At 36.9% G+C, this 19,013-nt stretch overlaps 1 long non-coding RNA gene and 1 other non-coding gene across 2 annotated transcripts; both read left to right on the forward strand.

Annotated features, from left to right (window-relative positions):
* The first annotated feature begins 4,540 nt into the window (after nucleotides 1-4,540).
* Nucleotides 4,541-4,622, forward strand: Trnac-aca (transfer RNA cysteine (anticodon ACA)). The gene has a single exon. It is a non-coding gene; the product is annotated as a tRNA-Cys (tRNA).
* Nucleotides 4,623-10,051: 5,429 nt separating this feature from the next.
* LOC127837192 (uncharacterized) lies at nucleotides 10,052-12,025 on the forward strand. The gene is made up of 2 exons (XR_008029167.1): nucleotides 10,052-10,584; nucleotides 11,168-12,025. It is a non-coding gene; the product is annotated as an uncharacterized LOC127837192 (long non-coding RNA).
* The last annotated feature ends 6,988 nt before the right edge of the window (nucleotides 12,026-19,013 follow it).

Genomic DNA, 19,013 nt, shown 5'->3' on the forward strand with positions numbered 1-19,013 from the left:
TACTGGTGTAAATTGTTAACTATGACATCTGATAGATACCCTAGACAATGTTATTAACCAGGTTTTCCGAAGGAAAAAACTGGTTATTAGATTGGCGAATGCGGGCGGGCTGGCGGGCTGGCTGGCGGGCGGGCGGAACAAGCTTGTCCGGGCCATAACTATGTCGTTCATTGTCAGATTTTAAAATCATTTGGCACATTTGTTCACCATCATTGGACGGTGTGTCGCGCGAAATAATTACGTCGATATCTCCAAGGTCAAGGTCACACTTTGAGTTCAAAGGTCAAAAATGGCCATAAATTAGCTTGTCCTGGCCATAACTATGCCATTCCTTGTGAGATTTTAAAATCATTTGGCACATTTGTTAACCATCATGGGACGGTGTGTCGCACGAAAGAATCACGTCAATATCTCCAATGTCAAGGTCGCCACGACTAAAAATAGATTTTTTTTAAAAAGAAACTTTCAAAGGGGGTTAATTTTGTTTGTTCATTTCAAAAGTTCAGTTTGAGTTTTCTCCCTTTATCAGATTTTTTTTTCACAATGAAAACCTGGTTTTGTGACAATTTTGTCCCTTGTATTATGCTTAAATCAATAGATGATGCTGGAAGAATCTGTTGGGCAACCAAAGTAAAATTAGATACATTTACATACGGTTTTGTATATGTGTGGATATCACAAGAAATTAGCGATTCTGATATATTTATCAAACTTATCAGAAATAGACTGATTGACTGTTTTACTCAAAACTGGCATGACACCGTAAATAACTCAAGTCGGTGTCATCATTATAGTCATTTTAAAACCCTACTTAATATTGAGCGATATTTGATAATAGAAATGCCAGTCAAACACAAAATGGCCTATGCTAAGTTTAGATGTTCAAATCATAAACTACAAGTTGAAACTGGCAGACATCTGAATATTACTTTCCAGTTCGCTTGTGTAATGTTTGTTCACAAATTAGTAATAATATAACATGTGTGGATTGTGAATATCATGCATTTTTCCTTTGTGCAAGTATACAAGTATTAGAAATCAGTTTCTGTTCAACTGGTATGACTCTGATACTGAACTGAATAACTTCTATGACTTATTGTCAACGAATGACTTTAAAACTATTAGAAAATTAGCAGTGTATATTGTCTATCTTATGAATTCTATAAAAGACTAGATATATGTATTAACATGTTTATCTGCACAATATTACTATGACACAACTTTGCAATTTCTGTATATAACATGATATGTAGTTTGGGCCGGAGGCCTCTGTTTCTTTGATAAACTGTTGACTTGAACCTGTTGGAAAAATATCAACAACAGAGATAAGTGCGACTTCATGCTCCTATTATGGGGTGACGGGGCCAATACGGGCCAGTTAGCGTACCTTCGGCGACACTTTTACCGGAAACGATGGCACTGAGACGCGCGCTGGAACTTAGCGCAAGCGTGACCCATCGGGACACACAAGTCTGCCAAGTTTCGTCGCTCTAGCACACATACTCCGAGAGATAAGTGAGACTTCAGGCTCCTATTATGTGGTAACGGGGCCAATACGGGCCAGTAAGCGTACCTTCGGCGACACTTTCAGCGGAAACGATGGCACTGAGACGCCATATTGAAGTTGGCGCATGCGTGACCCATCGGGACACACAAGTCTGCCAAGTTTCGTCGCTCTAGCACACCCACTCCGAGAAATAAGTGAGACTTTAGGCCCTTATTATGGGGTAACGGGGCCAATACGGGCCAGTTAACGTACATTCAGCGACACTTTCACCGGAAACGATAGCAATGAGACGCCATATTGAACTTGGCGCATACGTGGCCCATCGGGACACACAAGTCTGCTAAGTTTCGTCGCTCTAGCACACCCACTCCGAGAGATAAGTGAGACTTCAGGCTCCTAGTATGGGGTAACGGGGCCAGTTAGCGTACCTTCGGCGACACTTTCCCCGGAAACGATGGCACTGAGACGCCATATTGAGCTTGGCGCATGCGTGACCCATCGGGACACACACGTCTGCCAAGTTTCGTCGCTCTACCACACCGAGCCGAGAGATAAGTGAGACTTCAGGCTCCTATTATGGGGTAACGGGGCCAATACGGGCCAGTTAGCGTACCATCGGCGACACTTTCACCGGAAACGATGGAACTGAGACGCCATATTGAACTTGGCGCATGCGTGACCCATCGGGACACACTAGTCTGCCAAGTTTCGTCGCTCTAGCACACGCACTGCGAGAGATATAAGAGACTTAAGGCTCCTATTATGGGGTAACGGGGCCAATACGGGTCAGTTAGCGTACCTTCGGCGACACTTTCACCGGAAACGATGGCAATGAGACGCCATATTGAACTTGGCGCATGCGTGGTCCATCGGGACACACAAGTCTGCCAAGTTTCGTCGCTCTACCACACCCACTCCGAGAGATAAGTGAGACTTCAGACTCCTAGTATGGGGTAACGGGCCAATACGGGCCAGTTAGAGTACCTTCGGCGACACTTTCACCAGAAACGATGGCACTGAAACGCCATATTGAGCTTGGCGCATGCGTGACCCATCGGGACATACAAGTCTGCAAAGTTTCGTCGCTATACCAGTCCCAGCCGAGAGATAAATGAGACTTCAGGCTCCTATTATGGGGTAACGGGGCCAATAGGGGCAAGTTAGCGTACCTTCGGCGACACTTTCACCGGAAACGATGGCACTGAGACGCCATATTGAACTTGGTGCATGCGTGACCCATCGGGACACACAAGTCTGCCAAGTTTCGTCGCTCTAGCACACGCACTGCGAGAGATAAGTGAGACTTTAGGCTCCTATTATGGGGCATGCTTGACCCATCGGGACACACAAGTCTGCAAAGTTTCGTCGCTTTAGCACACCTACTCCGAGAGATAAGTGAGACTTCAGGCTCCTATTATGGGGTAACAGGGCCAATACGGGCCAGTTAGCGTACCTTCGGCGACACTTTCACCGGAAACGAAGGCACTGAGACGTCATATTGATTTTGGCGCATGCGTGACCCATCGGGACACACAAGTCTGCCAAGTTTCGTCGCTCTAGCACACCCTCTCCGAGAGATGAGTGAGACTTCAGGCTCCTATTATGGGGTAACGGGGCCAGTACAGGCCAGTTAGCGTACCTTCGGCGACACGTTCACCGGAAAAATTGGCACTGAGACGCCATATTGAACTTGGCGCATGCGTGACCCATCGGGACACACAAGTCTGCCAAGTTTCATCGCTCTAGCACACCCACTACCTTCGGCGACACTTTCACCGGAAACGATGGCACTGAGACGCCATATTTAACTTGGCGCATGCGTGACCCATCGGGACACACAAATATGCCAAGTTTCGTCGCTCTACGGGCCAGTTATTAATATTTTTAGACCAACATCGCGTTCGGCCTCATCTCATTCATAATACACAGCCCTCAAATGAGAGAAATATTTAAGTGTATTTTTAGCTCGACTATTATATATAAAATATATATAGTGGAGCTATCCTACTAACCCCGGCGTCGGCGTAAGCGTCTGCGTTTGCGTGCAAATGTTAACATTTTCGTACTACCCCAATTATTTTCATTGTCACTTGACATATTGCTTTCATATTTTGCATACTTGTTTACTCGGAAAACAGGAATTTTATTTTCCAATCGGCTTAACAATAGAAAAATTGGGATTACTGGGAATTTTGTCTTATTATGTTAACATTATGAACAGTTATTTCCAATTTAATTAACATTCTGACAGAAGCAATCGATCGTCCATATTATCAGTCTGAAAACTGGAATTTACGGTACAGGTAATTTACGATCAGAAAAAGTAGATTCTGTTTTCCAATCGTGTTAAAAATCAGAAAACCAGGATTTTATTCTATAATTGAGTCAAGTTAGTAAACATAGGAATCTTTTTCTCAGTCGTGTTAACAATCTTAGAACTTATGGAAATACATCAAAACACAATTTGAAGTAAGTAGGGCGAATATCTTTATAAAAGAAAAGAGCATACTGATTACATAAACAAATATTATATAAATAAGCATAAACCCTCTTGCATAAATTATATTATATAAATAAGTATAAACCCTCTGGCATTAATTTCACTCAAATACAAAATTACATCAATATTAGATATAAGCTGTTTTTGGATAAATTCACCATCAATAATATAATCACATTTATTGTAAGAAGAATTTGCTTCTGAAAACGGAATATATTACTTATTAAATACAATAATGTTAACGAATGTTATATTTAAGGTAGCGCACCTCTAATGATTTCCCGCGATTTATTTTACGATGATTGCCGATCTCCAATGATCGGTTATTTCCGAGAGATGCATTTTATTTTTTTCAAAGTTCGAATTTTGTTATATGTTTACGTATTCCTTTTGAATACATTATTTTAACAATAAATATTGACTTCGATCCAAATATCATCTGTAAAAATACGATTTCGCGATTTCTTCAAAGATTGGAGAGCCTTTTTACCTCTTTACTTATGAATATCTAATTTAACTAGCACAAATTTAAAGTTGTCGTGGCCTAGTGGTTAAGGCGATGGACTACAAATCTTTTGGGATCTTCCCGCGCAGGTTCGAATCCTGCTGACATCGCATTCTTTTTGCGACACGTTTTATTTCTTTTCTAACGTAATTTCATTTTATGTAGCATATATGCTATGTTTTTTGTTTAATATGTTGAAATTTTTATGCACATCCTTCAATTTTTAAAATTAAAACAACGTTATGGCTAAATTGGGTGATTTACTGCTGAAAATACGAATGATGCATGTTGCATTTTTGTTTTTATTTCAAAAAGTAAACGGTAAACCTGCCTATTTCTTGGTATTTTTGCTGTATATAGTGTTTCTATAACAACTATGTTTAAAATATAACTTGAATGATACTATTTCGAATTTTATGACACTTTGTTTTTAACCGACCCAATTTTTACTTGGCTGAAATCACTTACATGTCATGGCGCTCTTCCATAGATAAAAATTTGAAAAAAATAAAGGTCTGTTAAAGAATACTTATTTCATCTTGTTTAAATTTTAAACACCTTTACTGCATCTATACACACCAACAGCATGCCCATATTTGGAAATTTGAATGAATTATGGAACTTTTATATACCCCAGGGGTGAAAATAAACTGTACAAAAGCTGAGCGTAGGGTGGTTTTAAAAAAACGTTTTTTTTTTAAAGCATGGAAAGCCTACCTACAAATTTGCATGTAGTTCAGTGAAATGATGCTGATTAAGAAAATAATTAATTAGATTATATTTGGATATGTGCCCACTAGAGGTGCGCTACCTTAACCCGTTAACTACTTGAGAATAAGAAAAATAGAAAAATAAATGTTTTCAAAACATAACGTTTTAATTCCTTAAATCAGTAAAATATGGACAATTAAAATTTGTATCATTTTAAAACATTAAACCTGTGACTATATTTATCCAAACGTATTAACTGACTTAAAACTTAGCTTATAGTTTTCAATCGGTTTTACAAGCCGAAAACTGGCATTATTGTAACCAAATATGTAAAGAATTTGAAGGCTGATATTGTATTTACCAATCGCGTTTACAATGTCAAAGCTGGTTTTCTACTTAAAAACAAGAGATGTGTTTGTAAGAAACACAATGCCCCCTAATGCACCGCTTTTTTTACCTTTGACCTTGAAGGATGACCTTGACCATGACCTCTCACCACTCAAAATGTGCAGCTCCATGAGATACACATGCATGCCAAATATCAAGTTGCTATGTTCAATATTTCAAAAGTTATTGCAAAACTTTATTAAAGTTTTAAATTTTCGACCTTTGACCTTGAAGGATAACCTTGACCTTTCACCACTCAAAATGCGCAGCTCCATGAGATACACATGCATGCCAAATATCAAGTTGCTATGTTCAATATTTCAAAAGTTATTGCAAAACTTTACTATATAAATTTTTTATTTTTTTTTGACATTTGACCTTGAAGGATGACCTTGACCTTTCACCACTAAAAATGTGCAGCTCCATGAGGTACACAGGCATGCCAAATATCAAGTTGCTATGTTCATTATTTCAAAAATTATTGCAAAACTTTCCTGTAAGGTTAAAGTTTTGGGACAGAATGACAGACAGACAGGCCAAAAACAGTATACCCCCGATCTATCGATCCGGTGGCATAAAAACGTCTTAAAAATCTGAGTACCGGCATTTTTCCCAATAGTGTTAACAATCGGAAAACAGGAATTTTATTTTCCAATCGGCTTAGCAATAAGAAAACTGGGATTCTTTTGTCTTATTATGTTAACATTATGAAAAATTGGGTTATTCAATGTTTTTTTCCAATTTAATTAACATTCTGAAACAAGCAAGCAATTGTCCATATGATCAATCTTAAAACTGGAATTTACGGTACAAGTAATGTACGATCAGAAAAGTAGATTCTGTTTTCCAATCGTGTTATAAATCTGAAAACCAGGATTCTATTATCCAATTGAGTTAAGTAAGTTAATATTGGACTCTTTTCTCAATCGTGTTAACAATCTGAGAACTAAAAATACATCAAAACACAATCTGAAGTAAGTAGGGCGAATATCTTTATAAAAGAAAAGAGCATACTGATTACATTAACAAATATTATATAAATAAGCATAAACCATCTTGCATAAATTATATGTATGCCCCCCTTCGAAGAAGAGGGGGTATATTGCTTTGCACATGTCGGTCTGTCGGTCCGTCCACCAGGTGGTTTCCGGATGATAACTCAAGAACGCTTGGGCCTAGGATCATGAAACTTCATAGGTATATTGATCATGACTCGCAGATGACCCCTATTGATTTTGAGGTCACTGGGTCAAAGGTCAAGGTCACGGTGACCCGAAATAGTAAAATGGTTTCCGGATGATAACTCAAGAACGCATACGCCTAGGATCAAGAAACTTCATAGGTAGATTGATCATGACTTGCAGATGACCCCTATTGATTTTGAGGTCACTAGGTCAAAGGTCAAGGTCACGGTGACCCGAAATAGTAAAATGGTTTCCGGATGATTACTCAAGAACGCATACGCCTAGGATCATGAAACTTCATCGTTAGATAGATCATGACTCGCAGATGACCTCTATTGATTTTGAGGTCACTAGGTCAAAGGTCACGGTCACGGTGACCCGAAATAGTAAAATGGTTTTCGGATGATAACTCAAGAACGCATATGCCTAGGATCATGAATCTTCAAAGGTAGATTGATCATGACTCGCAGATGACCCCTATTGATTTTGAGGTCACTAGGTCAAAGGTCAAGGTCACGGTGACCCGAAATAGTAAAATGGTTTTCGGATGATAACTCAAGAACGCATATGCCTAGGATCATGAAACTTCATGGGTAGATTGATCATGACTCGCAGATGACCCCTATTGATTTTGAGGTCACTAGGTCAAAGGTCAAGGTCACGGTGACCCGAAATAGTTAAATGGTTTCCGGATGATAACTTAAGAACGCTTACGCCTAGGATCATGAAACTTCATAGGTACATTGATCATGACTCGCAGATGACCCATATTGATTTTCAGGTCACTAGGTCAAAGGTCAAGGTAACGGTTACCCGAAACAGTAAAGTTGTTTCCGGATGATAACTCAAGAACGCTTTTGCCTAGGATCATGACACTTCATAGGTACATTCATCATGACTCGCAGATGACCCCTATTGATTTTCAGGTCATTAGGTCAAAGGTCAAGGTCACAGTGACAAAAAACGTATTCACACAATGGCTGCCACTACAACGGACAGCCTATATGGGGGGCATGCATGTTTTACAAACAGCCCTTGTATATTATATAAATAAGTATAAACCTTCTGGCATTAATTTCACTCAAATACAAACTGACATCAACATCTAAAATATTAGCTGTTTTTAGATAAATTCACCATCCATTATATAAACACATTTATTGTAAGAAGAATTTGCTTCTGAAATCGGAATTTATTACATAACAATACAATATAGTTTACGACGGTTTTATTTAACCCGTTTACTACTTGAAAATAGGAAAAATTGTAAAATAAATGTTTTCAAAAAATTACGTTTTAATTCCTTAAATCAGTAAAATATAGACAATTAAAATTTGAATCTTTTTAAAACAATTACATTGTCACTATATTAATCCAACCGTATTTACTGTCTTAAAACTAAGGTTATAGTTTCAATCCGTTTTTGAAAGCCGAAAACTGTAAAAATTCACAACTCTGAGTTTCGAATTTCAACTCGTCTAAATAATCTGAATACTCGCATTTTCCCAATAGTGTTAACAATCGAAATACGTTCATGTTTTTATCCAATCTTGTTTACTATTTGTAAACTGGAATTCTATTAACCATACAATGTTTGATGTGCGCATGCGTATGTACGAGGGCTGTATATAGGGTCATTAAAGAGACGTAATTTTCACTGTAAAGAGGTATTACTGGACATGTATATAAATTGGGTAAATGGAAACAAGTTCGAGTTAAAATGAAACTTTTACGTTAAAATAAAGTTAATACATTAATTTGATGGTGCAATATGTCGTCTTCTGCGGGCGTAAATAGTTATTTATGGTTTCCAATATCATTGTAAACAAAGATCTATAAATAACCATGTTTATTTATTGTTCTTTGATCAAATAATACTATCCTTTTTAAGCGAGAAAATCCAAAGAGTTAATGTATAACGTTAAATTAGATTTTTTTCTATTTCTTTGAAATGTTTGCCAGGTTAAATTTGCAAGCAACCCAGTTATCTGTATACAACAAAAGTGTCGAGTTTTAATGTACAAAATAATAATTCGTCTATGTGTATTGCCAACATCAGTTTCTGGTTAAATAAATGTTTGTTAGTAAAATAATGTTAATTTCTCTATGAGATAAACGAGCGAAAATCCAAAGCAAACGGGTCGGGTTTCATTTAGGAAATAACTTTTGCGAATGCCCGCGAAATTAATATCCCCCGCGAGGAGGTCATATTTCATTATGACGAACTTTGTACACAATGCAATTGCTGCCGTCAACTTCAAGAAAACAAGCGTCTGTAAGTATGTGACAAAGACAATAGTGTTTACGCGTTAAAATACCAGAAATAAATAGAAAGTCCGGTAAATACTGCTGTTCGACAAATACTAGCAAACTACACATGGAGACATTTCAAACGTGATAATCTCAATTATGAGTTAAGATTTTTTTTAAGATTTGCCAGATTACGATAAAATCATTCATCTGTGACAATCAGGAGCTTTTGCATGTGGGATAGGTGTGGTTTCATCTTTTTGCACGTGAAATTTTAGTTCAATTTCTTCATTTTAGGTGGTTTGATTCACCAGGAAAACATAAAATTAATTTTCGAATCAACATGTCTCGTATAAAATTTCAGGAAACACAACAGCGCAATCGGCGTGTTGCAGGCTACCTCACCCCTTGCTGAACCATCCGATAGTCGCGAGTGAATTATTTCATCGCTTGCTTTTTAATACTTAAGCTTATGATCACATGTACGTTTTTACATCAAAATATTTACTCATAACTGAGATATTTAAGTTTGAAAAAAGCTGCGTTCGAAATGTCATCAAGTGTAGTACAGCGCGCTATATAATTCCAATCTAATTTCATTTTCGTCATTCTAGGCGGATTTTTACACCAGGAAAACATGTCATTAATAAGAAAAACAATATGGCTTGTATGAGCGCAGTGTTACAAGCCGGTCGGTCATTAAGACGCGTTAGTTAATGCGTTTTACTTTTCACATTATTATTTTACGATGTACGATTTTTTCAATGATTTTTTAAATTTGTTTTTTTTTTTATATTTTAATGTTAATCGATTTCAATTAATTGTAAATGAATTATTAGATACGTGTTGACTTGGTCTGAGTCCATTTTTTTACAAAATCCGTTCAAAAATAAGGGAGCTATATTGATTTGAATACGCACGTGTTGCGTTAGAAATGTCTCCAAGTTTAGTATCCGGTTTCAATTTCATGATCATATTGTACTTGCATATGGATTATTGTATAGACGCACTCAGGGGTCAAACATTTAAAATGTAAAAAAAAAAAACACATAAACATTTCATTTGAAACCACAAAGCAAGAAGGTTTGCTTTGTTCTCGTTTATCATGTTGTCTTTTAACAATTTGTTAAAATTGTACCCCTTGATTCCAAACTGGCCGTGCACAGGGTAAACTTTGTATTTGTATGCCCCCCTTCGATGAAGAGGGGTCTATTGTTTTGCACATGTCGGTCGGTCGGACGGTCCGTCCACCAAATGGGTTCCGGATAATAACTCAAGAACTCTTAGGCCTGGAATCAGAAAACAATCATAATTACATTGATCATGACTGGCAGATGAATCCTATTGATTTTCAGGTCACTAAGTCAAAGGTCACGGTCACAGTGACTCCAAACAGTAAAATGGTTTCCGGATGATAACTCAAGGACGCTTAAGCTTGGAATCAGGTAAGTTCATAGGGGCATTGTTCATGACTGACAGATGACCCATATGGATTTTCAGTACTCCAGGTCAAAGGTCAAGGTCACAGTGACTTGAAACAGTAAAATGGATGAAAACGGATGAAAACTCAAGAACGCTTTAGCCTGTGATCAGGAAAGTTCATAGGGACATTGGTCATGGCTGACAGATTACCCCTATTGATTTTCAGTACTCTAGGTCAAAGGTCAAGGTCAAAGTGACTTGACACAGTAAAATGGTTTCCGAATGATAACTAACGAAATTATAGGGTAGGATCAGGAAAAATCATTGGGACATTGGTCATGACCGACATATGACCCCTATTGATTTTCAGGAATCTATGTCAAAGTTCAAGGTCACAGTGACCTGAAGCAGTAAAATGGTTTCCGGATGATAAACCAAGAACGCATAAGTCTTGGATCAGGAAAGTTCATAGGAACATTGGCCATGACCGGCAGATGACCCCTATTGACTTATAGGTAACTAGATCAAAGTTCAAGGCCACAGTGACTCGAAAAATGTTAATGGTTTCCTGATGATAACTCAAGAACGCTTAAGCCTTGGATCAGGAAAGTTCATAGAGACATTGGCCAAGACTGACAGATGACCCCTATATATTTTCAGTACTCTAGGTCAAAGGTCAAGGTCACAGTGACTTGAAACAGAAAAATGGTTTTTGGATGATAACCCACGAATGCTTAGGGTTAGGATCAGGAAAAATCATGGGGACATTGGTCATGACCGACAGATGACCCCTATTGATTTTCAGAACTCAAGGTCAAACTTCAAGGTCACAGTGACCTGAAGCAGTAAAATGGTTTCCGGATAACTCAAGAACGCTTAGGCCTGGTATCAGGAAAGTTCACAGGGACATTGGTAATGACCGGCAGATGACCCCTATTGATATTTTGGTCACTAGGTCAAAGTTCAAGATCACAGTGACTCAAAGCAGTAAAATGGTTTCTGGATGATAACTCAAGAACGTTAAGCCTGGAATCAGGACAGTTCATAGGGACATTGGTCATGACTGACATATTACCCCTATTGATTTTCAGTACTCTAGGTCAAAGGTCAATGTCACAGTGACTTGAAACAATAAAATGGTTTCCGGTAGATAACTAACGAATGCTTAGGTAAGGATCAGGAAATTTCATGGAGACATAAGCAACTCCACGAGTCACGCGAGCAATTCTTCTTTAAATTGCCAATCATACTCTAACGTATTCACACAATGGCTGCCACTACAACTGACAGCCCATTTTGGGGGCATGCGTGTTTTACAAACAGCCCTTGTGCACAATTTGCTACACACAATAATCTGCGGCGTCGGTGGTATTTTTCACCACTGTGGCAAGTTCTAGTTTTACACTAGATTGGTATATCAGTCATTATTAAATGATTTGACCAGTAAACGAGTTCACATAAGACTTTCACCTAACTTTTTGCAAAGTATCATTTGTACAGTTCTAATGAATGATTGTAATTTAATGCAATTTTATTTAAAATAAAGCTGTAATTGCCAATTTTCAGCGTACTTATACCCCAGTGTGAAGTCTACTTTGTATGTATATATTAACATTTTTTAAACCCAATCTCATCGGTTACAATTGACCGACTTAAAAAAGTCAACGTCATTTAAAAGCACATTTTACCGAAGCCACATCTAAGTACTACTGACGTCGTTTTATTTTAAATTCAGAATACATGAAAATCTGCTCAACTGATGTCGCAAAAATGAGCCGAGCTTCCCAGGTGCGTGAGATGACATGCTGGTTTACTTGTTTGTAAACAAAAACATATTGTTGCAGCGACACGTTGTGAGAAAAGCTAGGACTGAATGTTAGCTACCAATATACACAATTTCAAAACAATTTCCTCATAAAAGTATATCTTTTGCACGGGAAAAGCTTCGCTTTCTATTTTGAAAAACACTGACCATGATCTGTACTCACCGCTCCCGGATGATATTCAAAGCTTTGCATACGTAAAAGCTAACTACATAAACATCAGCACATTATCCCCCAAACACAGAGTACTGAGCAGAAACATTTTGTCTATGTTTAGTCAAAGATGACGTTTACCTTGAACCATCTGGTCCCAAAAGATCTCCCGGGCTGGGTCTGCATAAAAGCAACATACACACACTATTTCAGTGCTAAAGTATATCTTTATCGAAACTCAGTTTCTTCATCATGAGCTATTTCTGTTACTTCTTTTAACAGCAGTTGCTTCGATCATGACCTGAATGGCTTCGAATTCAATCCTAAACTAGGTCTTCAGGTAAACTACGTACTCCGTACAAAACTTCAGTGCACCTCAACCGTTTTTAAAGTTATTTAGCGTATGCAATTTTTGAGTGATTCATTTACTTTGACCTTGAGCCCAGCACGACCAAATACAATCCCATGCTAGATCTCAGTGAACAATTATATATTTAAAGTATCATAAATCTCGTCCATACAAACTTAAGCCATTGACCGGACACCACCTGTTTGCTGTTGTTGTTTTGTCTGAGGTGACCTTGATCCGACTGCCACGAAAGCATTCCCAAGGTAGGTCGTCCCGTAAACACAATCTGTCATTGCAGTATCACCACACTAAATCAGGTCATTGAGCAAAAAAAATTTGACGTAGCTGCTTCAGTAGCTCGTCTAAGTTATCATACCATGAACAAATTCTTCACAATGGCGAGCTATGTAAAAGACCGATCCTGTCCGATTGAGATAACTCGATTTTTCTTATCGGCATATCTCTCTGATTAGCATTGATAACATTCTCCAGCAGAGTTGTCGTTCGTGCCTCAACATATAACAATGGCCGCGCCCATGAGAGAGTGTTCACACTCGTGTCAAAACTTTCTTACAGCATACATCGGCTTGTTTGGCTATTTAGAAACTGTCATTTAGGATATATATTAGATTATATAATAGTTATTTATTAACTAAATCTCTGCTAATGTCAACAATGGATTGAATGCGAATGATATATTCGATGTGAATGCAGGACTTTCTGGATCTTGACAGTTTGACACGGCAAAACTGGTATTTTTAGTTATTAATTTAAGTCACATTTTGCTTTGTAAATTGTATTCGAGCATTTTGCGACTTATTGAATGACTATGATACCCGATATCAACATATCACATGGGATTTGCAGATCACCAAGCTGTCCTGAAAACATTGATTACAAGGTCTTTACTCAAATCACTGGTTTGTATTATTTCTTCTCTCTATTTTAGTATTTAATATCATTTTTAAGTCAAATGAACTGTTTCACAGTAAAAGAGACCTTAAGGCGATTGTTGCCAGTTTTGATCCAGATCAGCCTGCAGTCGCTTGAAAGCTGTTTGCTTAAAAGCGGTTTTCTGACAATAACAAATAGTTTAATTGGATACTGACTAGACTGCCCTTTCCCTGTGACCTGGCTCAAATAATAGTATTGTCATTAAACAAATGATTTTATTTCGAACACTAATCAAGTGTTTTTTCTGGTCCCTCGGGATCAATGACTCCAGCACTTTCGTGTTGAGAATTGAATACTACTTAAGGCGATGCTAGGGGGCGTGAAAGATGTTGCATCTTCCATTATCTCTCATGAACTGACTCAATAATACCGAGTCGGCAATATTTGACTTAATTTTTGGTTTGGTTGCTCTGACGATGGATCGAAAAATTTCAAAATCTTCCTAAAAGCCTAGTGGTAGAGTGTCGTCTTTGATTGCAGGAGGTTGTGCTGCGGGTTTGATCCCCAGAAGCGACATTGAAAACTAGCCAACTTTGTTATCTAAAAGGCTGCTAAACCTGATATACTAAGATAATGTGAATTTTCTCTCACATGATGGTCATCAGTTATATTATATAAAAACTCACAGCAGTAGTAAAGAATGGGACAATAATTAATGAACGCATCTTTCATTTGTCTTTGACACTTTGAGTTTGACATGGCCTAGATTGAAATATGTGACTTGACTTTACCAGCACTCTTGTGACAGAGCTAAAGTGTAAATGTACCATTGAAGATCACCTAAATCCAGATTTGCTATTATAGAAGTGTGGAAAGTTTTATGGTTCAGGTTGTGACAAGTAAGCAAAAATGGGTCATTACCGAGAGGCCACAACTGATCTATGACTGTTTTAAAACAAGAAAAATCATTGCCCGATTTAGATTTCATTACAAAGTTCAATAAAAATTTATTTCAGAAGAGTGGTAACAGTTTAACATTAATGTTACCAATGTGTCAGACCAGGGCTTTGATTTTGAAATCTAGAACATGCATGGTCAGATGATGTCATTAAAGATTATACATTTTTTCAAACACATACAAATTTAAACATGTATCTGTAACTAATGTAGATGTTATAAATAATAATATACACTAAGTCAGAGGGCATTTTACTTGTCTGCTGGTGCGTCGGCACACCAGGTGGCTCTGTTGCAATGGTTTGATGGACTGCTGGAATTGTAGTAGCATTATAAACAGTATATCAAACTGTATTATTTCAAAAATGTTTGCATCTAGTATACTTGTATTAATAATATTTACAAAATTAATGTGTATAAATGATAAACTTGACTGAAAATGATACTGAAATTATGACAGTATTTTATACTGATAATTATTTAATTGTGTTGCTTGATACAATCATGTACATCTATATCAAATGAGATCATACTGTAACTTCAGTGATGTATTTCAGTGATTAAATTAAATCCAAAATGTAAGTCACCCCCATCTCTCTCCCGCAGCGCGCATACCTAAAGGTCCTGCTGTGTACCAATCCAGATCCAGCTTCAAAAATATTATACATAATTATGTATCATGTTGTTTAGAGGGGATGATTTTCCCTCTGTTGTATCATTGTATTCTTTTACTTTTTTAATCAGTGTGTTTAAAGATATATAAACATAGCTCCAGCGTCAGAGCTTCAGGCAATGAATATGTCACCCCCTGATCTTTTTTCTAATGGTCCTGCTGTGTACCAATCCAGATCCAGATCCAAAAATATTATACATAATTATGTATCATGTTGTTTAGAGGGGATGATTTTTTCCTCTGGTTTATCATTGTATTATTTTACTTGTTTAATCAGTGTGTTTAAAGATATATAAACATAGCTCCAGCGTCAGAGCTTCAGGCAATGAATATGTCACCCCCTGATTTTTTTTCTAATGGATATGTTAGCTAGTTCCTACATTAAATACAGTCAAATATATGTTAAGTAGTATCTGTACACATTGGTAGATTAAATTTGTACATTAAATATTATTTTTTAGTGTTAAAAAGATATAGTACAAGTGTTCATGCTAGATGAATTAAGAGCCTTAGTCAAGCGGTATTTAAACATTTTTAAAATGTATTTTTTTTTAAATGTACACATTTTGTCTTCAGCACTGGCCAGATATAAAATGTATACCATTTAACCACTTTTATAATGAAGCCCTGACCAGATCTCACATGTTTATCCCTTTTCTCAGGCACCCTGGTCATCTCCTGTTGATCACCTAACAAAATGGCAAATTATATGCAGAACGTTCATTTTATTTAATAATTGAATGAAATACTTCAGAAAAAATTGACATCCTTTTCACATAAAAGTTTAACTTTCACAGTCATGGAAAAAGAGCCTGCACCGAACACAGATCAAAAATACTTTTCATTTGTGGATCAACCCATATCTATGTGCATAAATATTTCAAGTCTTCATGAAATCAGGACAAAAAATTGTATTTTATGTACTTAATTGATCTGGCTATAGTTATCAGATTATTATAAGCTCAATCAGTATATTTATATCATTATTCATGCTTTGTGTATTGTAAACATATACACAATCATGCAGTTACATGATAGCAATAAATTATAACAAAGCCACCCATACTATAAAGGTCATTGGCAAAGCCAATGGTAAAAAATGTGAACACATTGAGTGTAATTGCCCTTTCGTGCCAGCAAAAACAACACATTGACAGGTTGTCATTTTTGACAGTTCTACTTTCACTTTCATTTTGTTATATCAAACTATCAACAATTATGTGGCTAAGAAAAATATCGCTATTGCTTATTTAACATATTTTCTGAACATTTCTTCAATAAACGTACATCAATACACGATTTTCTTCATTAATTCAAGCATTCCTGACAGGCTACCACTTTGTTTACATAGTTCGCTTACATTTGTACGTGCATAGGTAGGACCGCATTACCGCTTACGAAATGTGTATGGCGTAACATAATGTCGAAAGTCAACAAGACCTACTTGGTGACAAGAGAAATGTACCTTGACGTACAATATGTATGTCGAAGTACAAAAATTGTGCTTCGACGTACAAAATGAAATACACTTCGAAGTATAAATTTGTACGTCGAAGTACACTTTTTACCCTGACGTACATGTTTGTACTTCTACGTACAAATTTTCTTAACAGCCGATCAAAACACTTGTCTCTTGAGCCGCTTTTCCTTCAGATTTATGGATAATAAATGTTAAAAATCTTTTTTTTTAATTGAGGACAAAATAAATAAAAATTGAAAAATTGAAAAAAAAAATTTACAAAGAAGTTTCGAGTGTTTAATGCATTGAAATAGATTATATACCCATTTGAAGAAGATTCAAGGTTACCTTGTCCTTTTTAAAAAATAAAATTATCAAGCATATTGTGAGTATTTATTGACCATATGCGGGGTGGAATATCACTTTCCAGCGCATTACTGTGTAGGAAATTCCCAACGGTAACCAAACGGTAACCAAACAGTTACCAAACAATTACGGGATTAAAATGTATAATAATCTCCCTGGTTTGGTTGTATTTGGTGTTAACCATTATTTGCATAAGTCAGAGGTTAATTCCGCCACGCCAGGTCAATAAATACGCACACTATCTATGAGTTAGCGGTCAATAGTCGCACAATTTGGTATAAATAATAATAATAATGTTCAATAAGTACGCTCAATATCTATTAGTTAGCGGTCGATAGTCGCATAATTTGGTATACTAGTAAATAGTAATAATTATAATAATGTTCAATGTCAAATATCTCTAAAAGCAACAGTAAGGCGTCTTCTGATTGACTAACACTCAAGGGTCAGTAAAGACTGAACGTCGAATTACAATTGTGTACATCAAAGTACAAAAAATGTACTTCGACATACATATTGTACGTCAAAGTACATTTCTCTTTTTACCTACTAGGTCTTGTTGACTTTCGACCCAAATGGTACGCCATAAATGTGTATCCATACTATTGCCATCGAGGTACTTATCCGATGTTAGACGGAAAGGGCCAAGAATGTGCGATTGAGGGTCAATTTCCCCAGGGGTACTACGTCCCCGTACCCCCAATTTTTTTCCGTACCTAAAATTTTTCGTACCCATTTTTTTTTCGTAACCAATTTTTTGTTTGCTCCCAAAAATTGTTCGTACCCAATTTTATTTCGTACTCTAATTTTTTTCATAACCAATTCTTTTTTGCATAATTTTTTCGTTCCCAAAAGTTTCGTACCAATTTTTTTTTCGCTTCCACATACACAATTGTGATGATGTAGATCAACTTTAATTGATGCTTTTATCCATCCTCTTCAAAAGCATCGTCACACCAGTACTGGCAGTACTTTGATTTGTAAGAGAGACGACACAAATAAGACCTCAAGCTTGGTCCCCATTCATTCCTAATCGGTCTAAAGTTTCATTATGATTGGATAATAGATAGGAAACCACTTGCCCGAGGCGTCCTCCTTCCCGCCCGCTCACCCGCCATACCTGAAATAAATAACCAATATTTTCAACACTATTTGTCATAATAATTATGGCAAAAACATCCGTACCACAATGTGGATATTACGCGATCTTAAATGCTTGTAAATATATTAATTAGGTTAACCTCTAACGGCAATACAAGTTTGATTTACGCGCGACACAGTTATAAAAATGTCGTGTTTGTCTATGCTTTTTTAAAACCACGATTAAAGTTATGCGAAAACATCCGAAACAAAATATGGATGAGAACAAGTTAACATGATGGTTAAAATATATGTTCGAAAACATTCATCTCTATAGTAGCAATATACGCAATATTTACACACGACACAAAAATCCGTCGAACGGACGGACGAAAGGTCACACTAGGGCAAGTCTATATGCAATCTCTGCTAAAAGTGGTTGCATAAAACCTATAATGAAGTACCATAATTTTGCTGTTATGGTGATGTTACTTTTATGAGCGCATGGGTTTCAAGAAGGAAAATCAAGGTGCATAATGAAAGGACGTTCCCATTAAAATCGAATGTTGTTGTTGTTGCTGTTGTTTTTTATAGTTTTTATTTGCAAAATTACCTTTCGCCTTCATATTTTGATGTTATACCCCGCCAGCAAATTGGACATATGTGCATTGAGACAAGGAACTGAACGAATATCCCGTAATTGATTGACAGCCACTTTGCTTACACAATTGTGTCCTATGTGTGTAGCTTCTTGCACACGCATTGAGCTTAGTTTCGCGGCATCGAAATGCAT

Source organism: Dreissena polymorpha, chromosome 7 (genome assembly GCF_020536995.1).
Source record: "Dreissena polymorpha isolate Duluth1 chromosome 7, UMN_Dpol_1.0, whole genome shotgun sequence".
Classification (NCBI taxonomy): Eukaryota; Metazoa; Mollusca; class Bivalvia; order Myida; family Dreissenidae; genus Dreissena; species Dreissena polymorpha.